Below are 26808 nucleotides of genomic sequence, written 5' to 3' on the forward strand. Positions count from 1 at the left end.
AACATGCAAACTCCACGCAGGGAGGACCCGGGAATCGAACCCAGGTCCCCAGATCTCCCAACTGCGAGGCAGCAGCGCTACCCACTGCGCCACCGTGCCGCCCATATGGAGGGGGCACCCAGATATATTAACACTGATTTTCTCAGGTGTTCAAATACTTATGTGCAGCAGTGCAATACAAATAAATTCTGTACAAATCATACAATGTGATTTCCTGAATTTTTTTTTACATTCTGTCTCTCACAGTGGGAATGCACCTACAATGTGAATTGCAGACCCCTCCATGATTTCTAAGTGGGAGAACTTGCAAAATCGCAGGGTGTTCAAATACTTATGTTCCTCACTGTATATACACACACACACACACACACATACATATATATATATATATGTATATATATATATATATATATATATATACATATATATATATATATATACATATATATATATATACATACATATATATATATCTCTCTATATATATTCATATACATATACATATATATATATATAAATACATATATGTACCATTGGAACCCATGAGGTTTCTATCAGCTTTGCACATCTGGACACTGCTTTTCTGCTCAGGTTCTGCCATGTTGCGATCCTGAGTGAAAAGCTTTTTTCAAGCCCAGACAAAAAGTAGGGACCTGTTTTTACTTTGACATGAAAGAGCCTTTTCTTTTCATCAGTCTCAAAAAGCCAAGTTAAATCTACTTTGGTTCAATGTGGTGTAACAATAAAACGTGTATATTTCTACTGGGGGTGGGGTGTACACTTTCCATAGGCGTACATACACAGACATTATACACACGCAATGTATACGGTGTATACACAAATATAATATATATATATATATATATATATATATATATATATATATATATATATATATATATATATATATAGTATATATATATATAGTATATACAGTATAAGAATAAATCTTGCAGTTTAAGAACTGTTTCTTAATTTTTCAACTTACTCTACAGACTAATAATAACTGCTCCAGAGAGGGATCAAGAAAACTGGGCGGGGAAACGTGCGTAAATTTACATCGTGATTGTCATTTATCATGGGTAAATTACGCCGAAATGTGCGTACATATGGTTTCATAAATATAATTTTTGTTTGTATTTTTTGTCACCGACTTTATTCTTTCTTTTTCTTTTTTTCCTTTGCGTGCACATATTTTCACGCTTGAATCCACGCAACGTTTTATAAACAAGGGCCCAGGTCTTCTCTCAAAGATGCTGATCGTAGTGCCATGTTCCAGTGTACTGTATTCTGCAAGTCCTTTTTGCAGGTGCTTCAATTAACCATTAATTTTTGGCAGCTTACGATACTTTCTCACTTGCCCCAGAGGACACGTTAAGCCTGCTTTCAGTTCATTTTTACTATTTTTTTCAAATATTCCTTGAAACACGTTGTTACATTTGTGACTCATTTTTTCTCACGGTAGTTGAGGATCTCTCTGTATACGAAGACATGACACAGGCAAATACAAATGAAAAAAATAAATACGCACTAGTGAATGTAAAGCAATACTGTAAAAAACATAATACATTGAAACAAGGGAATAAAACTACAAAACACAACAAGTAACTCACTTAATAAGTTGTTCTCACCTACGATGTAAATATACCACAGAAAATTAGTATGTAATCACTGTGGTATAGAATCTTCTGCAAACTCCAAGATGAAGTCACACATGCCGTGACGACTGCTGTACCAGTTCATCACGTGAGTGTGACTCGCGGTGTTGAGCTTCTAAAGTGCAGACGTTTTCGATCGCTCAGAAATACGCAAGTCATGTGATTTTTTGTGAATTGGCTTCCCGCACATCGTCAGCACGTCACTGATATCAGTGCTTCGTGGCTTCTTGTCCCGTGACACTGTTCGAGCGCGAGCGCCGCTATTCCGTACGGTCGAAACTCTGGTGGCTCGGCACAACATAACAGTACAGTAGCCTACAGTCCACTCCCTGCTGTAACTGCTGCTGTAGAACTGCGTCCAAGACAGCCACGTCAGTCTTACAGACTCTCAGCAGGCTTCAAAGTGGTCCAAGTGCATTCGAATTTGAGGCGTTTTGTGGGGGTTGAGAGAGAGAGATATAATTCATAAGCTAAACTTTACAGACAGTAATACTTGGAGAGTTTGGCATCGGAGTTCCAGTCGAATTATTTCCACTTACAATTGTCATCAAAAATAAGATGCGTAAACAATTTACAGTAACTAATGGTTTGGCCATTTGAGGTATTTACGTCCTGCAATTAGAAAGGCACGCCAATCCCACTGCATCAACTCATACTGGACTGTCTAAGCAAGGTATATATTAATAACCGTAATATCACAGTTTTCCAGATATCCGAGTGGCTAGTAGTAAACCTTAGCGAAACTTTGCCGTTTAATTATAATGCGCTTGGGTTCGCACTCCTTTTCCCTGGCAATTTACTCCAGGTCTTGGGGGATAATTGACGAGGACATTATGACAGCGCCAGGTTGTTAGTTCATTTTATAATTTGAAACTGATGGGTTTGGTAATCTCAATCACGTCACGGAGGACAAGAGACACCTCACATTTGAGTTACGTGTCACGAGCAGCGCCAGGACCTACAAGGCCCCCCAAATTAATCATAATGTATGAACGAATGCAGCCGCCTATACAACACTCTGTTCCGTTATCCCTGATATGGCTCGTCAACCGCTAGTCGCACACACACCGCCATCCCCGAGTTTACGTGTCTGCGGTCAACTGCAGGGCGGCTGGTGGACAGCATTAGCTGCAGTTGTCGGAACGGAAAGCGCGTGCAGAAGAAAGCGATTTGTCATATTATAAAAGCGACAGTTCTTCTGCAAAGGCAAGTGACAGTGTTAAAGATTCGAGTTCTGGTGACGGTGATGCAGACGAAGGGGATGATTCTGCAGAAACACCACGTATGCCTGTGCGTGGTGCGTGTAACAAGAGCTTTTGGAAACTTTTAAAGCTAAAGCGCAGCACTGATCTCAGGGTGTAAAGCAGATTTATCGGATACAAATGAGCCCTAACAGAATTTCAGTATGTTAATAGGGGCATATTAGGTGTAATTGTGCCAGTTGCGATAAAACTTTTTTGAAAATAAAATCGTTTTCTACACTTTACATACCTGAGCAGGATGTTGTTGTCAAATCCCACGGTTTGGAGATGTTGTTTGACAGTGAAGCGATACAAGGGCACGTCGTAATACCGCTATTTTATATACTTATTCAATTATTGTTGTTTTCATTTTTTTACTGTTTTTAACTTACAGCTGAAGATACCCAGTATTGTGAAACTAACTAAGTGCTAGAATTTTAAAATATTTTTCTCCCTCTCTCCCTGTTTCAAAATAGACAGTTGAAATCTCATTCTCTTTTAGTTTTTAATATTTGACATGGCATACTGGGCTCAGATGGCTATCCAGTATAATCATACGATTTGAGTAGAGAAGAATTTATATTTTAGAAGGGTGGTCCAGCAAGCATTCTTTCCATCTCTATCACTCATAATCTCATGATGTGATGTTTTTGATGCTGCACATACTGTAAATCTATTTCAAAAGCAAAGACCCCATCCCAGAATGAAATGGTTCATTGTTAAGCAATGACTTTATGAGGAACTATGCCCAACCCAGTAAAATGCCATTAAAGGAACATTATTTTTTAAAAATAAAGGTGTCACAGTGGTTCTTCAGAGTGATGCCATAGGGCAGGGGTTCTCAAAGTCAGTCCTGAGGACCCTCTTTAACCGCAGGCTGTTGTTCCAACCAGATTCATAATCAGTGATAATAATTGATCTCATTTAATTATCTGGTCTTTTTCTCTTCATTTATTCTACATTCAGAAATGCACATTAGTATAATTTTTACATTTACAAAATATTTAGAATTGTTTCTGTGTGTCTGCTCCTTTCGTTGTATCCTAACAATGAAAATTAAAAAGAGGCAGAGCAGACACCTGAGAAAACAACGCTGAATGATGAAAGGCTGCAACTACTTTATCATCAGGCCCATAAATGAATAAGTAATGGATTAAATAACCAGAAAACCAGGAAAAAAACAATGAAAATCAGGATGAAAATACTGTTAAAAAGTAACAAATACATATTCCATAAACTGCTTTTTACATTGACTCCAAAACACAGAAACTGGGTAATAACAGATCACTTCATTAGGCTAACAGTCCAATTTAAAACAGAAGCTGGGTTGAACAAAAACTGAACGCCACAGAGGCTCCCCAGGACTGAGATTGTGAACAACTGCCATAGGGCAACTATTTTTGGTTCTCAAAAGACACATCTACATGAAGGTTCCAGAAAGAACCTTTATTTATTTAGATCCATAACTGGCTCCTACACTGAAAAAAGGGAAATGGCAGGTTGTTACATTTACAAAATGTATTTACGTTATATTACATGTGTTGTTAATGTTCCACTTTTGAACATAACTCGATCATGTTTAATTTGTTGAACCTTGTGGGATATACAATATACTAATATAGAAGTCAAAACAGTTACATTTATTCCTCACCGGAAATTAATGCGCACCAAGCGGATTCATCGTCAGCGGAGGTTGGATAACGTGGCGATAAAGTCACGTGACTTTCAAAGCCGCAACAGATTGTGGGTTTGAGTTATTATCGCTGGTTAAGAGTAAAAGGTTAGTGAAATAAATGTTAAAAACACACACGAGAAATATTCAGACATTCATTTAAAACACTTCATCACACAGACTAAAGTTACTCCGTTTTGAGTTTTTCCTTGTATTCTCTTTTAATGTTTTGTCAAACTATGCTCACTAACTACCGTCACAAGTCAGTAGGGGAGAGTGGGGTAAGTTGAGCCATTTTTTACTTAGGCTGTCCTCTAGGCAAGGGAAAGTGATATGTAAATAAAACCAAAATGTCTACATCTTTTTCAGGATGTTTCCCGTCAGTGGAAATGCTAAGAATGCATACATGACATATGAAAAAGAAAATGTGACCTCTTGAAAAAAAGTGGTCTTATGGCTCAACTTGCCCCAGCTTAGGGGTAAGTTGAGCCAAGCCAGGGGGTAAATTGAGCCACCTGTGTGTAAACTGACCAATGTACTTTTTCCAGTTTAAACCTGATTGTCATTTTGAATTATCCTAAAGGAAACTTTAAACTATATATAAATAAGTCAAATGCAAGTGTACTGTTCAAAATATTTTAATAAAAATGATGATATAACAATTGAACACTATCAACAGTGTAGAATAACTGTAACGAACTCACAAAAAAGAATACTGTGGTTTTCCTTAACTATCTACTCCACATTCCACCCCTCAAGGTTGCAGGGAAATATGAATTGCTGCTCTCGCCGTGCAGTTCCTCCAGCCTTTTGAGGTTAAGGCAGCTTCTTTACCACTTGACTTTGCCGGAAAAGTGCCACGTCATCCTCCTTGAAAACAAAAGTTGGTTTCCCTTTAGCTGTGCTCCCTCGGATTCTTCGGAGAAATCTTGCAGTTACTTCTTCACCCTCAAGATTCTCAACCAAGCCAATGTAATGGTAGCTCCTGTGTTTGGTTGCAAAGTTAACTATAACAAAGTCACCAACTAACAGGTCTGTGCTTTCTGGTTCACTTCTCTCATCCTCTGTTGCATCATCCTCAGATGTGTCTTCGAGTGGGATGGGAACATCACTCTCAGAGCTACTGCTCACTATGATTTTCTTCCTGGTTTGTTTCTTCTTCAGCTTTCCTTTTTCTTTTATGTTACTTTGCTTTTTCCCCTGCAGTTTCTTTGCTCTCTCTTTGTGAGCCCTTTCAATTGCCTGCTTTTCAGGTGTATCAGTTAGGATCCTTGTTTTTACACGCTTTCGCTTTGTTTGTGCTCTGGGATGTGGACTTTTGGGTAAGGGCAGAATTTCATCTGCAGACACATATGCAGTGTGGCTGAGACACACATCTGTGTCACCTGGTAATGCACATCCTTGTGGGGAGGTTGATGAAGGCAGCATAGAAGTAATGGAGGTTGAAGTAGTAGATGGATTATCTGCTGTGGTTGGCTCATCAGCAGTAAAACATTAGGGGGAAAACAGCTATGTAATACCACAATAAAATATTTTTTGACATTTTAAACATAATATTACTTGAGCTTCAAGGTGGGGTAAGTTGAGCCAGTGGTTCAACTTACCCCAAGGCATCTGGTTCACTTTACCCCACAGCCACCACTTTGGAAAAAGTTATCTAGCTTAGCAATTCAAGCTAACCTTTAGCTAAATGGTTCACATGGTTTAATATGCTAGTAAATCATCAACATGTATGGTATTAATTTTTAGGCCTGGATAAATTAGTTTTCATGTTACAGTCAAAATAACTGAAATGCAAAAAATTTACTTTGACAAGGCAAAAACAGGTTTTTGTGAATAGAGCATACTTACCACACTACCACAAGCTTCTTTCAATCACAGGGGCAGCAAAATGGAGGGTGCTTTCAAAATTTATGGTCACATGACAACAAATCTGCACTATTGCCTAGATCAGGGGTGGGCAGATTCAGTCCTGGAGGGCCGCAGTGGCTGCAGGTTTTTGCTCCAACCCAATTGCTTAATTAGAAACCCTTATTGCTCAAGTAACACTTCAGCTTCACGTTAGTTGTCTCGCTCGTTAAGATTTTGAACCCTTATTGCTTATTTTAGTCTTAAACAGCTGTATTCTTGGTTTTTAATTGCTCCTAATTAGCAATGCCATGCAAATGACAAAAGAGACCAGCATTTCTCCATTTAGCTTGTTTTCATTTACACCTGTGTGTATTTATCACGCACTATTTGGTTTAATTAAATACTTGGAAGGAAAGTGAAGAGAAAAAAGTGAAGCACTGAGAATTACTCATCTGTTTTAGACTTCAAATCATTTGGATGATATCCTTAGAAAGGAAAATAAATCTAGGATATGAGAATGACCTGACATGGCAGAGTTAAAGCACTAACAAGCCATGCAATTAAATAATTGACAAGGATTGGTTTTTAATTAAGCAACTGGGTTGGAACAAAAACCTGCAACCACTGCGGCCCTCCAGGACTGAATCTGCCCACCCCTGGCCTAGATACAGGGGGTGGGTCAACTTACCCACTGGCTCAAATTACCCCACTCTCCCCTAAACGTACTATTCAGTTCTCAAGATTTATTCGCTTAGTACAGCTACGTTTACATACTTAAAAAAAAAAAAAAAACTTCTGACTTTTGTTATGGGTCAACTACTTTAAGCATTGCTGTTCATTAGTATTATCATATACTAATACTCAACTAATTCCTCCTACAGTCCATGCAGGTTACGTGCACTGGCGATTCTAAATTGTTCCTAGTGTGTGCTTGGTGTGTGTGTGTGCGTGCGCGCCCTGCGGTGGGCTGGCACCCTGCCCAGGGTTTGTTTCCTGCCTTGCGCCCTGTGTTGGCTGGGATTGGCTCCAGCAGACCCAGGGATATAGCGGGTTGGATAATGGATGGATGGATGGAATACAATACAATGCAGTTGCCGAATTTGCTGGTTTGAAAATAAAAAAAAAATGTTTTGTGAAAGAAGGTGCAAATCAGCAATTTTTGCACTTAATATTTTACTAATATTTAACATTTATTCTATAATATATACAGTTACACAAATATAAATAAATGTATTTTATAATATAACACTCTATCCAAGGTGCATTTTGTGTTCATATTTAGGTATACATTACATTTGGCACAGCCAAAAAAGCAGTGTTCTTGTACAGCTGTTGTACATTTCAGCTTTTGAATACAAACCTTTTGCATTTTTGTTGGTTTGTATTATTTTTATCAAATAAAACTAATTTTGGTATAAGCAAACATGTTTAAATCTTATTAATAACTTTGAACATTAACTATAAAATGAAACTAAGTATAATTGATAACCTAAAAAGGTTATAGCTAAGTAACTCGGTGAGGTGCATTTTTGAAAAAGTTTATAAAACAATTGTTAAAATATTATGCTTTATTGACATGTTCATTTAACATAATGTAATTCATTTAACAGAGAATGACAAAGTTTCATTCATTTTATATAAAAATATGTTGTTTCAGGATCTATTAATTTAGTGCATTAAACATAATTAAATAATTTTGATAAAAGCAATTTTATTATGTGCAACCGATGTACATATTTTTTAATTTAATGTGACATGCCATTTTTTTCAGTGAAATGGTAAATAATTATGAATATAACAGACTTGTGTATTCATAATTTTAAAAAGGACTCTTGCTGCATACAAGGATATAGGTCGTCTTAAAGTGTTAGAGTCCTGCTCGGTAGCCTATCATACATTAAAGATTTGTTTTTTTCTATAGATGAAGTTTTTCAAATCACAAAGAACCATATGCAGAGATCCCTTACCAGGATGAAATAGTGCTTTGTCAAGCAAAGGTTCAACAAGGACCCCATACAACCCAGTAAAGAACCATAAAGTACCAATAAAGGACCAGGAGTGTATGCATGAAAAGGGTACCCCACCGATTTATACCAATGTAAACATGAAGATCCACTCCGTTTGATGATACAAAGGTCACATGTATATCTCCATCTGCACTTACCAGATCTGTCTTTGCAGCAGTTAGCTCCGTATGAAATTATTTTTGCAAAGGTTGGGAGGTGACAAGTTTTAAACAAAAGTCTTCTTCATCATTAAGAAAACCAAAAGCTGAATGGCTATCTTTCCTATCCAGTCTAAGTTAAATAATCCCAGTCTCAGTCACTGACACACTTACCGTTTCCCCCAGCCTCTTGACAATCACGTCGACCAAGTCATTACATATTCAACCTGATTCACTTAATGCAAGTTAAAATTAATTCCCTTACAATCTAATCGTTACTCGTTAGCTGTAAAAATTGTGAATTTCGTTTAAAACATCTTCCTTTTTAATATACCCGTGAAACAAGACACATTTTCTTTAAGTAGGGTTTACATTACTACTACTACTACTACTACTACTACTACTAATAATAATAATAATAATAATAATAATAATAATAATAATAATAATAAATAGCAGTATCTGTAATGAAATGTAAAATGTGGAATATTCATGAGATTGGCCATTAAGGTGAGCGCGTTGTATTGTTTCACATCACTCTCGTTTTCCGTATGATGTATGCCACCCGTCAGCATTAGTAATAAATCTTTTTGTTGTTGTTGTTTTATTTCTCGATAGTAAGAATCGGACAAACGCACCACGTCAGAGCCGCAAAACGAGCAGCGACTTTCCAGGTCTGTGTCTCAGTCATTGAAAACACTGTCAGAGGCTGTAATGTTACTACAAATGGCCAGGAGATGTCACTAGAGAGATGGCTGACAAGCACTTGGAGACCTCGAACCATCAGAAGACAGAAGGCCACACAGTAAGAGAGAATGAGTGGGGCACAAAAACAGTAGGAACTGCTTAAGAAGTTGAAATTATGAGAGAAGACCACAGCCGTCGGCATTCAAATAGTAAAAAAAAAATACGCAGGCAGGAAAGGTGAACTGAGTGACAGTTCCAGATAGATAGATAGATAGATAGATAGATAGATAGATAGATAGATAGATAGATAGATAGATAGATAGATACCATACCATATTTATAGATAGATAGATCTTTATTGTTATTGTCACTTTTACAAAGGAACAAAGAAAACGGTGCAGTCAACTCAGTGTGAGGCATAAGAGTTAAAAAGACAAGAAGAGAGAAAATAACAAACCGAATACTGTAGTAATAAAAGTACTTTACAAAATATATGAATTGCACTTGTTATATATACAAATTGCACTGGTTGACTTAAGGTCTATATTGCACATTGGGAGAATGATATGGAGCAGTTTTATTCTGAGTTCAGGGCCATGATTGCTTTTGGATAAAAGCCTGATGGCAAAAGCAGGAAGAGGCAATGACCGGGATGTGATGAATCCTGTGAAATGTCTATTGCTTTTTTGCGGCATCGGGAGGTGTAGATTTGTTCCAGAGTGGGGAGGGTACAACCAATTGTTCTCTCCGCTGTCCTGATAACCCTGTGGAGCGCTTTCCTTTCTGAGGAAGTGCAGCTGCCGTACCACACACACAGTCCATAAGTGAGCACACTCTCGATAGAACGGTGATAAAAGGCAAGGAGCAGATTTTTGGGGAGATGGTTCTTTCTGAGGATTCTCGGAAAATACAGTCTCTGCTGCGCCTTCTTCAGCAGCTCCTTGGTGTTGGCGCTCCAGGTCAGGTCATCCTCCAGCTCAATGCCCAGAAACCTGAACACCAGGACCCTCTCCACACAGGCCCCACCAATGATGAGTGGCTGGATGTCAGTTTTGTTTTTTCTAAAGTCAATAACAAGCTCCTTCGTTTTTGTGGTGTTGAGGAGCAGGTTATTGACTCTGCACCACTCTGACAGCCGCTCCACCTCGTCCCTGTATGCCAGCTCACCCTACTTGCCAGAGATGAGTCCAACCACTGTCGTGTCATCGAGGAGTTGCTGGATTTGTAGCCGGTGATGTGCTGGACACCCTGCCATATCTGCCTGGTGTTGTTGCTCCTCAGATGGTCCTCTATCCTCCTTCTGTATGCTGCCTTGGCCTCTCTTCATGTTCGCTCTGGCTACACTGTAAAGAGCCCCATCCCCAGACCTGAAAGCAGTATTTCTGGCTTTCAGCAGACTCTGGACATCCCTCATCATCCAGGGCTTCCTGTTAGGATAAATCCTTATGCATCTGTCCCTGGCGATGTTGTCCGTGCAGAACCTGATGTAATCCAGGACTTGCCATAGTGTGGTTCTCCAAGTCTTGGTGATCGAAAACCTCCCAATCGGTTCTCTGGAAGCAGTCCTGCAACTGTTGGGAGGCCTCCTCAGGCCATATGGTAACAGTCCTGGTCATAGTGGGAGCTTGTTTCCTGAGGGGGGTATATGCAGGGATCAGAAGCAAGGACGTGTGATCAGACTGGCCAAGGTGTGCTAGAGGTTTAAGCCCTATAGGCCTGTCTGATGTTTGTGTACAGCTTGTCCAGTGTTTTTACTCCCCTGGTTGCACACTTTATGTGTTGATGGAATTTGGGGAGAACTGCTTTCAGATCTGCATGATTGAAGTCCCCAGAAATGATGTGAACAGCCTCAGGATACTTGCTGTGTTTACTGCTGATGGTGTCATGCAAAAGCCCCAGAGCCGAGTTAGCATTAGCATCTGGTGCTATATACACAGCAGTTAGCAGTATGGCGTTGAATTCACGGGGGGAGGTATATGGGTCTGCATTTAATTGTCATAAACTCCACGTCTGGAGAGCAGTGTCTGGTGGCTATGGTGGAATTCGTGCACCAGCTATTGTTCACATGAATGCACAGCCCCCCTCCTTTTTTCTTACCGGAGCTCTCTGTCCTGTCTTGCTGGTGTGTTGTGTGGCCTGCTATCTCGATCGCCGTGTCCAGTAGAAGTGGATTAAGCCACGTCTCCATGATCAGCAGTATGCAGTAGTCCCTGATGATCTTTTCCGTTGCAATCCGCAGCTTCCACTCGTCCAGTTTGTTTGCCAGCGACCTCAAATTTGAGAAGAAAATGCTTGGAAGCGGTGGTTTGTGTGGCTAGAGTGCAAGGTTTAAAAAAAACCATGAATCAATGTCATAAGAAGAAGAAAGAGAAGAAGCAATGAGCTCATTAAGATTAAGAGATCTAGAAGAGAAGAAAGGATAAGGTGAGTAGAGAGAGGTTTATGTTTTAGATGAGCAGGGGTTAATTCGCCGTGTGTTTATTCAAAACAAGCAGCAGCAAGTTCATTCAAAGGAAGCATACATGAGTTGTTTGATTGCTATATATCTAGCAAATGGCAGGGATTTCCAAATGCACTGTTAAACATATACCTAAACTCTCCTAAAATTATTACCGAACTGGCCACCCTCCATCAGGTGATATTTACTATATGTGATCCAAGTTAAAGAAATCCCATTTAGAAATGAATATTTTGGGCATATCAGCAATTACCAGGCTAGAAACCTGCTGATATAAAACAGAGAAACGGGCCAGCCTAGATTAACAAAAAAACAGACAACCAAATTATTGACCTGCAGTAACTGATTCAAATGACCAAACTGCACTCACAGATAGGAGCAGGGCCGGCTCTACCATTTGGGCAAACTAGGCAATTACCAAGCGCAGCAAAATTTAGGGAGTGGCATTTTTTGAAACAATACAGAGTCGAGGCTGAGTTACAGACTCTCTGACCCAATACAACTGTCCGATTCTCATTTATCTGTTTATCCATCCATCCATTTTCCAACCCGCTGAATCCGAACACAGGGTCATGGGGGTCTGCTGGAGCCAATCCCAGCCAACACAGGGCACACAAGGCAGGAACCAATCCAGGGCAGGGTGCCAACCCACTGCAGGACACACAAACACACCCACACACCAAGGAGTGGATGGATGAGAACTACTTGTGTTTAAACACAAATAAAACAGAGATGTTAATTATTGGAGGGAATGATGCTAATCACAACAATATTTTGTCATCATTTAACTCAGTTGGAATCACCACTAATTTTACTGAATCACCCCGCAATCTAGAAGTTATCTTTGACTGTAGCATATCATTTAAAGTGCACTTTACAAAGTTGTCCAAATCATGTTTCTTCCATCTTAGAAATGTTGGGAAATTAATGCACTTTCTACATAAACAGGATTCTGAGAAATTAGTTCATGCATTTATTTCTAGTAGGATTGACTACTGCAATGCGGTGTTCACTGGATGTTCAAACTGTTCTTTATACAGCCTCCAGTTAATCCAAAATGATGCTGCAAGAATTATTACAAGAACAAGAAAATGCGAACACATAACTCCAGTTCTTAAATCCTTACACTGGCTCCCAGTTAAGTTTAGGGCAGATTTCAAAATCCTCTTTTTAACATATAAAGCCTTAAATGACCAAGGTCCAGCTTTCTTGTCTGAAATTATCATGACTTACAAACCAGAGCACAGATCTCAAGATGCCGGCCTGCTTATGATTCCAAGAATTAATAAAATAACAGTGGGAGATCGAGCTTTTAGTTACAGGGTCCCTAAACTGTGGAATGGTCTGCCTGCTACTATAAGAGATGCCCCTTCGGTCTCAGCTTTTAAATCCCGATAGAAGACTTACTACTTCAGTTTAGCATATCCTGACTAGAGCTGCTGATTAACTGTACAGACTGCATCTCTGTTGTTAGTCATTAGCACTAAAACATAAGTAACATGATAGTTATAGTTTGTTACTAACCCTTATCTATTCTGTTTCTCTTCTCAGTACTCAAATGTGGCACTCGGTGCCACGGCCCACCTGCCAAGTTGTTTTGCCTGCCTAAGATAAAGTCATCCCTGATGGAGGATCGCAGGAATCATGGGGTAGAGGGGCCTTCCATCGGATTGGCTGGCCCAGCGCTTTTTCAGCTGTGGAATGGCCAAATGGGAGAGGCAGCTTGATGACTGAGGTCTCCAGGACTATAAACAAATCCAAATCATATTATGTGATATCATCTACCGTTAAATTCTGCTCCGTACTTCTAAAATTTTTATTTTTTATACTGTATTGAGGATTTGTTCTGTTCTGTGTATTGTATTGTATTGACCCCCTTCTTTTTGACACCCACTGCATGCCCAACCTACTTAGAAAGGGGTCTCTTTGTGAACTGCCTTTCCCAAGGTTTCTTCCATTTTTTTCCCTACAGGGGTTTTTTGGAGTTTTTCCTTGTCTTCTTAGAGAGTCGAGGCTGGGGGGCTGTCAAGAAACAGGGCCTGTTAAAGCCCATTGCGGCACTTCTTGTATGATTTTGGGCTATACAAAAATAAATTGTATTGTAGTATATTGTATAAAGTCTGGTCAGAGATGCAGTTCAGGCACAAGCAAGAATTTGCAGCTAAGGCAATGTACATCCATTTACACTTGCATTAACATGCATCACAATCGGATGGTACTTGACCACATTAAAAAATGGTGCTGGTAGTGCATCACATAAATGACATTTGGAGTTGGTCAGAAACAGATATCAATCACATTTGATACAAGTAGAAATGCAAATATGCTTTCTATCCACATACAAAAGAATCATGTAAAACGACGGCAGCAGTCAGGGACTCTGTTCTGCCAGCCCTGACACCTGTGCAGCTTTTAAAAAGTAAGTGTGTCTGAAATTGACCTACCATCTTCTTCATGACACTGTCCCATCTTTGGCATCATGCTAAAACTATAATGTTCTTTATTGTTGCCTTCTTTTCACTTTTTCTTGTTGGGTCAGTTTTCATTCCAATTACATGTTATTAGCCATGGTGTGCTGTACTTCGTTGGTAAACAGGAGTGGACTTTGAAGATATATTTTAATGACAGGGGGAAATGTAAATTATGTGCAGTGTAATGAATGGCATGCAGGACAGGATGAACTCCCTTTCCTTACCTTGGCAGGAGGCCCCAGTGGAAAGTGGGCAAGAAGAGTGGCAGGGTGTTCCTTGCCTTAGTCATGAGGATGGCAGAATATGTCAGTATCAAAGTGGGTATACTGGTGTCCCAGCCGGGTTGAACCAAGGAACATTACATGGCCGGGAGGCCAGCGTGATGGAAGAAAGGGGGAAACAACCTGTCAGGGTTACATGTTCCCCTAACATGTTAGGTGGCAACATCCCCGGGCAGTGCTACCAATACAGACACCCACAAAGCATGCTGGAAACTGTAGTCCCATTGGGCAGCCTTGTTGGGTTCTGTGGGTGCTGCCAGAGGGTACTGCAGTGATCTGTGATCCCTACTTTTTGGGGCTTCCTCATGACCCGACATCGCTTCCTATTGGACTTGTCCTGATGTTTTGTCTTGGTAGAGTTCTATATTACTCTACTTTCCCCTTTTGTATTCTTTATTGTGTAGCCTTTGTCAGAATCCTTCAAATCTCTTAGACTTACCACTGTTTATAAGGTATTGTACTATATACAGTAACTTTTCCCTACATTCCCTTCTACATTTATAACTTCAGGGAATTGGGTGTAGTAAAAGACAAGCAGGAGTTAGGTTACAATTTAAATAATGTATTATTGATAAATTTCATAAATAATAGCAATAAGCAAAGTGCAAGTGAATATTGGCAACCATACAACTTGATAAATGCTGATGTGTAGTTTCAGGAGGCACACGGACTTGTTTTTTACTTAAAATGTCTCTAGTTAAGGCCTCATTTTTGGCCAGCTTTCTTCAGAACAGGCCACATGCCTGTCTCAATATGGCTGCTGAATTGTGCTCCTCATGTCAATTGTGTGACAGAGAGATGCTTCTTCATGGCAATGGTGTAAGAGAGATAAGGAAGGGTAAAGCAAGCAAATTTATAGATTCTCTGTCCAAACCCTACAGCCAAAAAAGGGTGTTGTGGTATTTAATGGCTTCTGTTTTAAAACCCAACAGGCAACTTTAGACCAATAGAATAGGTTTAAGCTGATGCTTGCCAGCTAGGTAATTTGGCTTTCCTGTGGGGTTGGATTGAGAGAGTCTTGCAGAGAATCACTTGCCAAACTGATTTTAGGCACTTCCCCCAACCCTGTCATAAAATTACAAAGACTCAGTCCTAAAGGAGGGGCATCAAACCATTGCTGTTTTTTTATCAATGGTATAACACTAATATTACATAAGTTACAAATAAAGAAATACAAAATATTTATCACCTTATATGCAAAGTTTCACACCACAACATCTGGCACCAGAAGCACTCCCAGGTCTCTGATAAATGGAGCCACAGTGCCTCACCCAGGCAAGTTGGAGTCGGGTGGAAGGAGGACAAAGCTTGTCTGTGAGGTGTGGAGGAAGAAAAGAAAAGAGAGGCAAAGTATATGGTGCTTGAGAAACCTGCTGCAGGTATTTTTGGCAAATAAATTATTATTTGAACGCAGAAGTTGTGTCTGGGGTTTGGGGTGCTGCAACACCCCCTACAGGTCACAACGGATATGATATATGTGAAACACACATTAGAGGGGGTCTTTGAGAAAACTAACAGTCATTGAGAGCTGTATATAACCTTTGGAATATTGATGATGTGGAACCTTAAAAAGATCCATGGGCTAAATGTGTCCCAAAGGCAATTAGTTTGACATTGAAGCATAAAGAAAAACAAACATTATTTTATACAGCACCTTTCTATATCAAACACCAAGCTCAGATCCTTATTACATTTGTTGTTGTTGTTAGTTGCAGTCCAAAAATGGTTAAGCATTTAGCTTAAGCATCACTTAGTGCACCTATATGGCATGAAATAGTCCAGCAGCTCTTTGTGTAAGAGTCCAGTTTCCTAGCAATTATGCTACATTGCTTATAAGACAAATGCCTGGCTGTGTGCCTTTACCTCATATGTATGCAACTCAGTGATTGCTATGTGCCAGACAAAACACAGGCTGGCTCAAACTGGCTGCCACCTGATGAAAACGTTTATAGTGGGGCAGGGGCAAAACTCTTGGGAACATTCTTGAAATTTAACTAAAGTCTATACTAAAACCATTTTTGGACTACAATGTAATCATACTCACATCTGGTCATTCTGGTCATTGTAGTAACCAGTCTTTGAAATGAATATTAATGAGCTAATGCAAAACTCTTGATATGGATCTGTTTATTCTTGCTTTTCAAGGCATTAAAAATAATACTTTTTTAAAACCTAAAAGCTTGTCTCTAACTAAAAAAAGATAAACCATAGTTTAATACGATGGGTATTTCGTGATGTCGGGGAGTTACATGACTGACCTCATAGACACTGCGGTCTGCAATTACACTCTGTTGGAGGGACTGCAATCGGTGTTGATTTTTTGTTGGAAGAAAGAGGCTACCACTACAAAAGTGAAACATCCTAGAAGCTGGAGGGTGAACCACTGAAATCTGCACTGCCTCTTTGTGAAAACGATGTTCCCAATCGGTCCTCAGGATGAGTGGCTAAAGACGGCGGGGGAAGTTAATGCCACAATTAATGAAATGTATTTTTGAAATCCACCTAGAAAACAGCAGCTGCAAGTTCAAAGAGTTTTAGAAGTTTAATATACAAACTGTTGTTCAATTGTGCTTGTTTTACTTTTAGCATTTTATACTTCTCTTAAATCTTGTAAAAGACCTTCAAAAAGCAATCATTTTCGAGTTACTTATTATGTTTCTCTAATGCATGCAGTAAAATATGTGATAATAGTATCAGAGTGCATTTGCTGAAAATGTTATTTGATGTAAAATATTAACTTTTGCACTTGGAACATATGAATAATTCACACAAATGATGCAACTAACTTGTTCACAATTGGTCAGTGGCGTGCAGAGGAAGATGCCCGGGGCAAACTCCTTGATTGTATGTCCCCCAAGGTGAGGTGCTGTCAAAGTGAATGGTAAAGAAGACATATGAATATGATAAAGAAAGGCATATTAAATAAGAAATAAACACTTTATTCAAATTAAAAGTTCATTTAAGTTCGTTTCCCCAAACTAAATCTCCTCTCTGAAAACTATTGTACTACTTCATGTTTTATATTATCTGTGAGGCATTCTTTTTCAATGCTGATTAAAGCCAGGTTGGACAGACGCTCTTGTGACATGGAAGATCATAGATGAGTTGTTATTAATTTCAGTTTTGAAAATGATCGTTCATAACTTATGATTGAAAATGCGATGGTAAGCAGTAATCTGTACGCAAAACAACTCGTAGGAAAGACTTCCAAACTATACTAACCACTGGCGAGCATCCTTAGGATCAGGGGGAACTGTATTCCTCCCAGCTCGAAGGAACATCACAAAGTCAATAATTACGTCATATAAGTGAATTGCTGTCACATCAGTATTATAGTAATCTGCAAAGGCTGAACTTTCTTTTTTAAATCTCTCTGTTTCTTCTTAGTCTTCAATTGTGACTGCATGCAAATCCAGGAAGATTGGAAATCGTTTTCGAAGTTCTTGAACACGAACACTGCGGTCTTCAATTTCCATTTTCAGTCGGCTCATAATCTCTCTTTTCGCTGCGCGGGACCCGGTGCGAGCACTTCTAGCACATAGAAGTCATAGTGCTTCACTGTGAATATGAATGCCCAGTACCGTCGCCCCTTCGCATTCCCCTCCTAACCTCCCCTCCCCACCATCCTCTGCACAACACTGCAACCTGTCCCAGTTAATCGTTAATCTTTCAGTAAGTACCATTTATTGAACTGGTTAAATTCAGTGTTGCCAGATATGCCATATTGCCTACACAATCCAATCAAATTCAGCTCAACTGGGGTGAAACTGCCCCAGTCTGGCAACACTCACCTATCATTGTATTAGCTTTCTTTTAAGAAGACTATGGAAGTTACGTTAACTCAAAGTCAGAAAATGAAAGCATATGAATATATATGTTCTCAATAGGGCATGTGTTTACATTTAACGAAAAGGGTATGGGCAATTTTCCCTCCCGACCCGGTGCTGCGCACGCCAGTGCCATGGAGTAATCCGCTATGCAAACGTACTTATACAGACCTAAACTCTAATCGTGCCAACTTCTAAGCACACTGCGCACTATGCGGGCAAACACATACTGCGTTCTTGTCCATGTGCAGAGACGCGTACACACAATACTGTATGCATACACTCCTCGATTATATTGCTCAGTATTGCCGCAACACGCGCACCCTCTGTGGATACGGTGGTGCTGAACTTCAAATGCATAGGATGCTACCTTCCGAATCCTTGACAAAATCCCCTCACTATGAATAAATCCAAACACAGCGAGTTTTTGATTGTATCACAAGTACAACTGTAACTAGACGTTTACGGCTTCGACCAATTAAATGACCACAGCGTTCCTTGAGTTTCACTTTTACTTTCGCGCTGCGTGAATACTTACATTAGCACCATTCAAGATCCTCTGTGCCCAGTGTCTCCACCAACCTTCCTCGTACATATAGACATACGCAATACACTTACCCCGATTCTGTAAAGCCTGCAGGGTTCCGAAGGATAATCTGTTCGACCTGAACGATCCAAAGTCCAAAGTTTCCGCCTTGAAGCCCAGGAGGCCTCGCCCCCTCAAGTGTTCTTATTGCCTCAGAGCGCAATCTGATCCACCCACAAACTTCTGTCTTTACATTTTAATGGGTAATAAAGTGGTGTGAATTCAATTAAGGACAGCGACAAAGCGTCATGGCCCTATACTACTATGCAGTAGCGATGTTGTGTCGTGTCTCGAGATCTTAGCAATCGCGCATTCCGTTTTATCTAAGGGTGCTAAAAATTGTTTCTTGCATCGTGTGCAGCACGCAGTTAAGGACACAATAAGACTGCATTTTTATTTATAACGCAGTTGTCTCGATCTAAGGCATTACTTTTTCGTTTTCAAAGTTAAGTTGTTGTTGACATGGTTTAAATATGCTGAATTTATGGATTTAATAATCCATCCATGTTCTTTTAGGTGGCCGAAATTGGCGGCTTATTCGCAGCTCCTTGTTCGGCTGCACTGTGGTGTTTGAATGGCACAGTAAAGGGTTGAAAAGCGTTGGGCAACCCCGATTGTCACACTTCTGTAAAACGACAGATGCCTAGTCTAGCCCAATGCAAGAGAGGTGGTAGAGTTTGTTTTGGTTTTTTTTAATACAGCGACTTAACTCAAAACATACTGTATGCTGCATTTTTCACAAACAGCACTTTAGTTGTAGATTCAAATTTTCAAGACTTATAAATGTTTCACTTAAAAATAGTGTATATATATATGGTTGAAATAGTTTACTGTCAAGTAAATGCACAGCGTACGCGACACGTGTTTCGCCCTCATTCTGGGCTCATCAGGTGTACACTCTCCGCTGCACTCCCTCTCGGGAATCGAACCTCAGACGTCAGCGCCAGAGGCGATGCCCCTAACGTTGCGCCACGGCGTTGCGGGTACGATCTACATGCTGTCAAATAAATGAACCACACGATCTACATGCTGTCAAATAAACGAACCACACCGCAACGCCGTGGCGCAACGTTAGGGGCATCGCCTCTGGCTCCGAGGTTCGATTCCCGAGAGGGAGTGCAGTGGAGTGTGTACACCTGATGAGCCCAGAATGAGGGCGAAACACGTGTCGCGTACTCTGTGCATTTATTTGACAGTAAACTATTTAAACCATTCTATGATCTGCTCCTCACAAAGTGAGGGCACCGTGGCGGATGTTAGCAGATTGCTGGCCAACCACAAGCGTTACCTGGTAGGTAACCACCCATACAATCAGATTGTGACACAGACTTCGAATGCCGTGAATATATATATATATACTTATTATTTACCCAGATCGCCACAATAATATATGTGTGTGTGTGACATTGCCGCCATATAATGATGTGAAAACAGTCTTAGTTTGTATCTCATATTTGTGTGCCGGGGCTTGTTGAATCGTCCTCTTTGTGTGTGTCCCGTCCGCTGCTTCTAAGGGGGGGGGGGGGGCGCTTGGAGGTGGGTGTGGGATTTGTGGGGCGCGAGCGGCGTCTTTTTTTTGTGTGCTAGTTTCGTGTGCAATGGCTTTCGTGCGGCGCTGTGTGCGTCGCCTGCGTTTGACTCCTTTTTTATGTGCTCACTCCTTTTTTCTGTGGTCGCGGCCGCCTCTCGCGGCGCCTCATTTCTTGGGGCGCCTGCGCAGTACGTCTTTTTGCGGCTACGGCCCATGGCCGGATGTCCCTGCGTCCATCCGGTTTAGCATTCTCGGTTAGTAATGTGGATGGTTTGCATAGTTTTCCTATAAATAATTCTTTGTTTTTTGTGCATCCAATGACTTGCACTTTCCATGTCCTTCAGCACTGAAGATTCCTGTCCAAATATTATAAGAAATACTTGTTCAGACATATTTGGAGAATATCATATTTATTGTACAATTTCAGTTTAGATATGTATTTTGTTAATGTAATTTTGTTAATTAGAATAATTAAACATGCATGATTGTTTACAAAAGTTTTAGGAGTTAACCTGTATGATGTCAACTGAAATATCATTTTGACATACAGTATATGAGAAGCATGTGTCCCATTCTCACTCCTGGCTTTAGAACATCCTTCAGTAGTTCAGGTGTAGAGACCACATCTCCACTGCTAGGCAGTGGCATGGGGAAGGGTGAGCCTAGGCAATCCGTAAAATTTTGTAATCAATTGGATATTTTTTATTTTGTCTTTCCTTTGGTTTTAAAGTGGTATGTCAAGTCCCATTGGTTTACTGAATTTTGAATAAATAAACTGATTGGTAGTAGTCATTAGACAGTTGACAGAACCTTTCGCTGCTTAATTGAGTATTTTTCAATGAACACCAAGAGATAGATTCTTATTTTGAGGGATTATTTCTGACATGGCAAAACAAATGAAAATATCAAGGTTTTTCAAAAAGCCTCGTTTAGATGAAGAGGAATGCCCTAGCACAAATTAGACACACAATATGCAACAGTGTGTGGCCGAGAAAATGACTGGCGCAAACATTTCAGTCGTGTCTTCATCTGAGGAGACTCTGGTTTTAGTGGCCCCAAAAGACAAGTATGCTGTGATACAACCAGCAATAGATTTTTGAGCCATTGACGAACCAGCCACTCAACCTAATCTGCAATCATTTCCAACAATTATGATAACGGGAAAGACTCAATGTTTTGCTGCAAAATGGTATGCACAATCCAAATGGATTGAATACAGCATAGCGAAAGATGCAGTGTTCTGCAAAGGAACATTTGATTGTCATGATAATTTCTGCTCAACTTTTGCATGGTCCTAATAATTCAGTTATGTGAACATACCACAGTAAGAATTGATGTATTTTTTATAAACATGCCCTTATATATTAAAAAAATATATATACTAAATATATACTAAAAATCAGAACACCCTTTTTAACACAGGCCCATAAAATCTATTCCTAGCTACGTAGCTGCTGCCAGAGTTCTTTAATTAATTTTGTCCATCATAAAAATGTCACTGATTATCAGCTGATAAGTGGGTGGAAACACACAAAATGGATTCCAGTGTTATATGTTATGGCTACTGGTTTGTACCTTTAGGTAAGGCATTATATAAAATAACATACTGGTTATCCAATATAGCATTTCAACATAAAAACTACTAAACACACTGTAAGTCTGAGAAATGGAATTTAATTTTTTCCTTCCCAATACAACTTTATACTCACTTCACAAAAATGTTCCAATGTATAAGGCAATAAATAAATGAGGTAACTTCATATTTACCTTAGACAAGATACTGAGATATCAAATGCATCACATTAATTTACCCAGAGAAGACAACCCAGGAAATCCTACTGACAGTTTTTTAAATCATTTTTTGTCCCTAATATATTTGTTAGACAATGACATGAATGTATATTACAGTGGTGAACTCTTTGTTAAACACCACTTCAAGCAGGACTTATAAACTGCTTCGAATTATTTAAAGTACTTTTGTTATATTACTTAGACAAAATAACCAATATAATTAACATATGAAACATAACTGATGTTTCTTGTGTACTTTACACATAACTAACATGATACACTTTGTCAGCTCAATTTGCTGTAACTGTATGTTACAATCTGGTCAGGAAATTGTTGCTCCACATACTGCTTAACAGCGGTATTTTGGCCCAACTCCCCTTTAAAGAGTTAAAGCTCAATGCAGGACAGACTAATGGAGCATCTGCTTACTGCATATAAAGGTATGATTAATGCTTCTTATTCCTATAATTTCTAACATTTACAATTAATCTATAAACGTTATACAATTCATTTTTATAATATAAACATTTACATAGCTTATAGAAACGGGTCCATATGAAGAACATAAGAAATTTGGCAAACTAGAGATGACCATTCAGTCCATCAAGCTCGTTTGTTTAGCTAATAGCTAAGCTGTCCAAAACCTCATCAAGATACTTCTTAAAAGTTGTCAAGGTTTCTGCTTCAGGAATTAAATGTGACAACATCTGTATAGTCTGTTCTTTGTTTCAGTGTGTATATTATGAGCAGGTAAACATACATGAAAAAGAAAGTCTAATTTTATGTCATTGTGTGAAAACAAAACAAGGTTTTGAGAAATAAATACATTTTTTTCTAATATAACTCTACAATGGTCAGTGCGACTCACATATAGGAAATAATAGAACAGAGTAAGCTGAAAATGGGATTTCCTTGTTAAAAAGATTGTCTGTGTACATCCACTGTCTGAAAATCTGGCCCATCACATACTTCCTAGGATACCATTTTTTCTTGCCATCCCATATTATGCTGAGAAATCTGTTTTTGTTATTTACAGACATGGCTAAAGTATTGGAAAATAATTATAATTTTCTGTGAAATATGTTGAAAATGTCAACAGTAATTGGCATTCACCATTTTCTATTCCATAGAACAGATCATTGCTTTTGATTTACAACTTAACATATTAAATAAAAATGGCATGGACAAAAGCACTATGATCAAGCGCTTTCTTTAACTCTGAACAAGTTCTCCACACTTCTACAATAGCAATTTGTCCCACTATTTTTGACCAAACTGCTTTGGTTTTTTTAGCTTTGATGGATCCATATTGCCTTAGCTCTACTGCAACTTTCAGCTCCCTCCATAGGGGTTCAATTGGATTCTGATCAGCACTCCTAGCAGGACACTTATGAACATTTCAATGTTTCCCTTTCAATCATTCATCTGTGCTTTTAGATGTATAAAGTATTTTGGGTCAATTTATCCTGATGGCGGACCTGTGACCTGGAACTGAGACATGGCTCTGTGACACTGGGCTATACATTTTGCTCAGAAATACCCTGATATTCTTCTGATTTCATTGTGCCCCACACAGATGCAAGGCACCCAGTTTTCTGTGAACATAGAACTGCTGGGGCTTATCAAAAGCTCATCCATCCCAAGGATAGTCTCCCTTTTTTGGGTCAATCTTTTTCTAAAGTTGGGTCTTTTTGGGTCTTCTATCATGAATCCCACTTTCATTCAGACAGCAATGGATGGTACATCTTGAAACAGTCATATCTTGATCTTGGAGGTTAGTTTATATCCATCTTGAGGTTTTCTTTGGTTCTTTCCCCACCGTTCCATTCATCCAAAGACCACAGAATCAGGCCGGGATACTCCTGTCAGGCAACAGTATCTTAAATTTCTAGCAGCAGGTAACAGCCTGACAAGGCCCAGAAATGGAGAAGCCAAGTATTTAAAGTTCAAAATAGCAAAAATGCCTCACGGGTGAGAGAAGCCATGAAAAAACTGTGTTTAACATAACATAACATAACATATTCAGTAAAACATAGCTGGGTTCTATGTCTTTGCTCCATTCATACAGGCAGAGTGATTGAGTATAAGATTGAAGGCACCTATGACACTAAGGATAGTAATTAGTCCGCTTGAGATGTCACTACAATTCAGTTATATCTTTCAGCTCCAATGGGGTCCCAATAATTCTGACCATGCCATTTTCATTTTTTTTATTTTTTTCAAATAATATGCTTTAATCACACCCTATGAAATATGAAATAAATAATGCTGGGTGCCAATTACCTATCTTAGTTTCAATTTATTCCACTGAAAGTTGAGTTTTTTTTATTTTTTATTATTTTTTTTTTTTATATTGGAAAGATACCAATACTTTTGGCCACCTCTGTGTGTGACTCCCAGTCTGTGAATTTTTCCCCATAGGTTTGTCAGTAAGGCTCCATCTACAACGTAGATGTTTATTTCTGCATTCTGCAACAATTCATATTATTTAAACTGGTGTTAGTGGTTGACTTTAGACTTTACATGGAGAGCTGCATGCAATGATATTTGTTCAATGGTGTCTCAAACGTTTGTTTGAGGTTTCAAAGTGTGTCACATGGAATACTTCTCACAGTTTACAGAAAAAAAAGTTAAATAGCAAAATCAACCTCTTCTCTCTTGTTGTATTCCCAGAGTCCCCGTAAATTTTATGTTTTCAGACAACACCCTTTAAATAATCAACATCGAGTATACTCTTTCCAGTGAATTCACAAGCATATAATATTAGATTGGACACCCTACCTTTTACCATAGCAGATCAGTGTAAATACCTATGGGTAAATATCACAAGCAAACATAAAGCTCCTTATCAACAAAATTTCGCCGTCTGTATGGAAAAAATTAAGCAAGACTTGCATAGATGGTCAACCCTTCATCTCACTCTAGCCAGAAGAATTAACATTGTTAAGATGAATATCCTTCCTAAGCTTCTTTTTTATTTCAAAACATTCCAATATATATCAATAAATCATTTTTTAAACAATTAGATTCAACAATAACCTCATTTATTTGGAACTCAAAACATTCACGTATCCAAAGAGCGAACCTACAAAGACCTCAGGCAGAAGGTGGCATGGCTCTACCTAATTTTTAGTTTTATTACTGGGCAGCAAACATACAAGCCATAAAAACCTGGACACAAATAGATGAACATACATAGACTTGGTCCGCAATAGAAGTAAAATCCTGCAGTACTTCTTTATATTCCCTGCTCTGCGCTCCAATAAATGCAAGTTATAGCAAATATACTAATAACCCAATTGTGCTTCACTCACTCAGAACATGGAACCAATTTAGAAAGCAATTTAAGATGGAAAATCTTTTATCTGTGGCACCTCTGCAGGAGAACCACCTCTTTCAACCCTCGCAAACATATCTAGTTTTTAATATCTGGAAAAGATTTGGGATTAAATTGCTCAGAGATCTTTATATAGACAATATCTTTGCATCCTTTGAACAATTACATTCCAAATTTAACCTTCCAGCTACACATTTCTTTCACTATCTTCAAATTAGAAACTTTATTAAACAGAACCTGCCCGATTTTCCTCATCTCGTACCCTCCACCATGCTGGAAAAACTACTGCTCAATTTCGAGGAATTAGACACCATTTCTGCAATATATAAAATTTTATTAGAGTCCCTTCCTTTCAAAGATCCTAGAGGACAATGGGAAAAAGATCTCTTAATTAATATATCAGAAAAGGAGTGGAAGGTAGAAATGCAGAGAATTCACTTGAGCTCCATATGCACAAAGCACAGAATTATTCAACTCAAAAATATATATTGAGCTCATCTGTCTTGCTTAAAACTGTCCAAAATGTTTCCAGGGCAAGATCCAACCTGCGAAAGGTGCAACCAAGCTCCTACCTCACTGGGTCACACGTTTTTGGCCTGCACCAAATTAACATCATTTTGGACCAAAATTTTTAAGTGCCTTTCAGACAGCCTTGGTGTCACAATCCCTCCTAACCCATTAACAGCTGTGTTCGGTGTTCTTCCAGATGGATTTGAAATGGAGAAGGACAAGCAAACTGTGATTGCATTCACTACACTTTTGGCACACAGACTTATTTTGTTAAATTGGAAGAATCCTAACTCTCCTCTTATAAGTCAGTGGGAAACCGATGTTTTATATTATTTGAAATTGGAAAAAATTAAATTCTCAGTTAGAGGATCTGTACAGAATTTTTTCAAAACCTGGCAGGATCTAATCAATAATATTTTAGAATAAGAAAAAATAATTATTTCCGCATTTCTTTTCCTTTTCCATTTATCTTTTTTGCCCTATTAAACTCAACAATTTAGGTATGTTTACAAGCCTTAAGTATTACTCCTCTGGCCATGCTTTCCTTCTCAGGGGTGGGGTTTGATTTGTTTTCAATCCTATTTTTTGTAAAAATTGATCTATTTGTACGGAATGATTACAATAAAATTAATAAAAAAATGTAAAAAATAAATAAATAAATAAAGCAACATCAGACAATTATGTGTTGTGTTGCTTTGCACTTTATTTTCTATATTTTATGCTAAGGCATGTAGCTCAAAAAG

General features: G+C 38.9%; 1 protein-coding gene across 4 annotated transcripts in view; it reads right to left on the reverse strand.

Annotated features, from left to right (window-relative positions):
• The window catches only part of hykk.2 (hydroxylysine kinase, tandem duplicate 2), a 38417-nt gene extending 19361 nt beyond the window's left edge, over positions 1-19056 (reverse strand). Inside the window, exon 1 of one of the 4 annotated variants that reach the window (XM_028794936.2) lies at positions 18929-19056. The gene's annotated coding sequence lies outside the window, so the exon portion shown is untranslated. The other 3 variants (XM_051922056.1, XM_051922057.1, XM_028794940.2) reach the window with 3 other exon arrangements.
• Between the last annotated feature and the right edge of the window lie 7752 nt (positions 19057-26808).

This window comes from Erpetoichthys calabaricus, chromosome 2 (genome assembly GCF_900747795.2).
Source record: "Erpetoichthys calabaricus chromosome 2, fErpCal1.3, whole genome shotgun sequence".
In the NCBI taxonomy this organism is placed as follows: domain Eukaryota; kingdom Metazoa; phylum Chordata; class Cladistia; order Polypteriformes; family Polypteridae; genus Erpetoichthys; species Erpetoichthys calabaricus.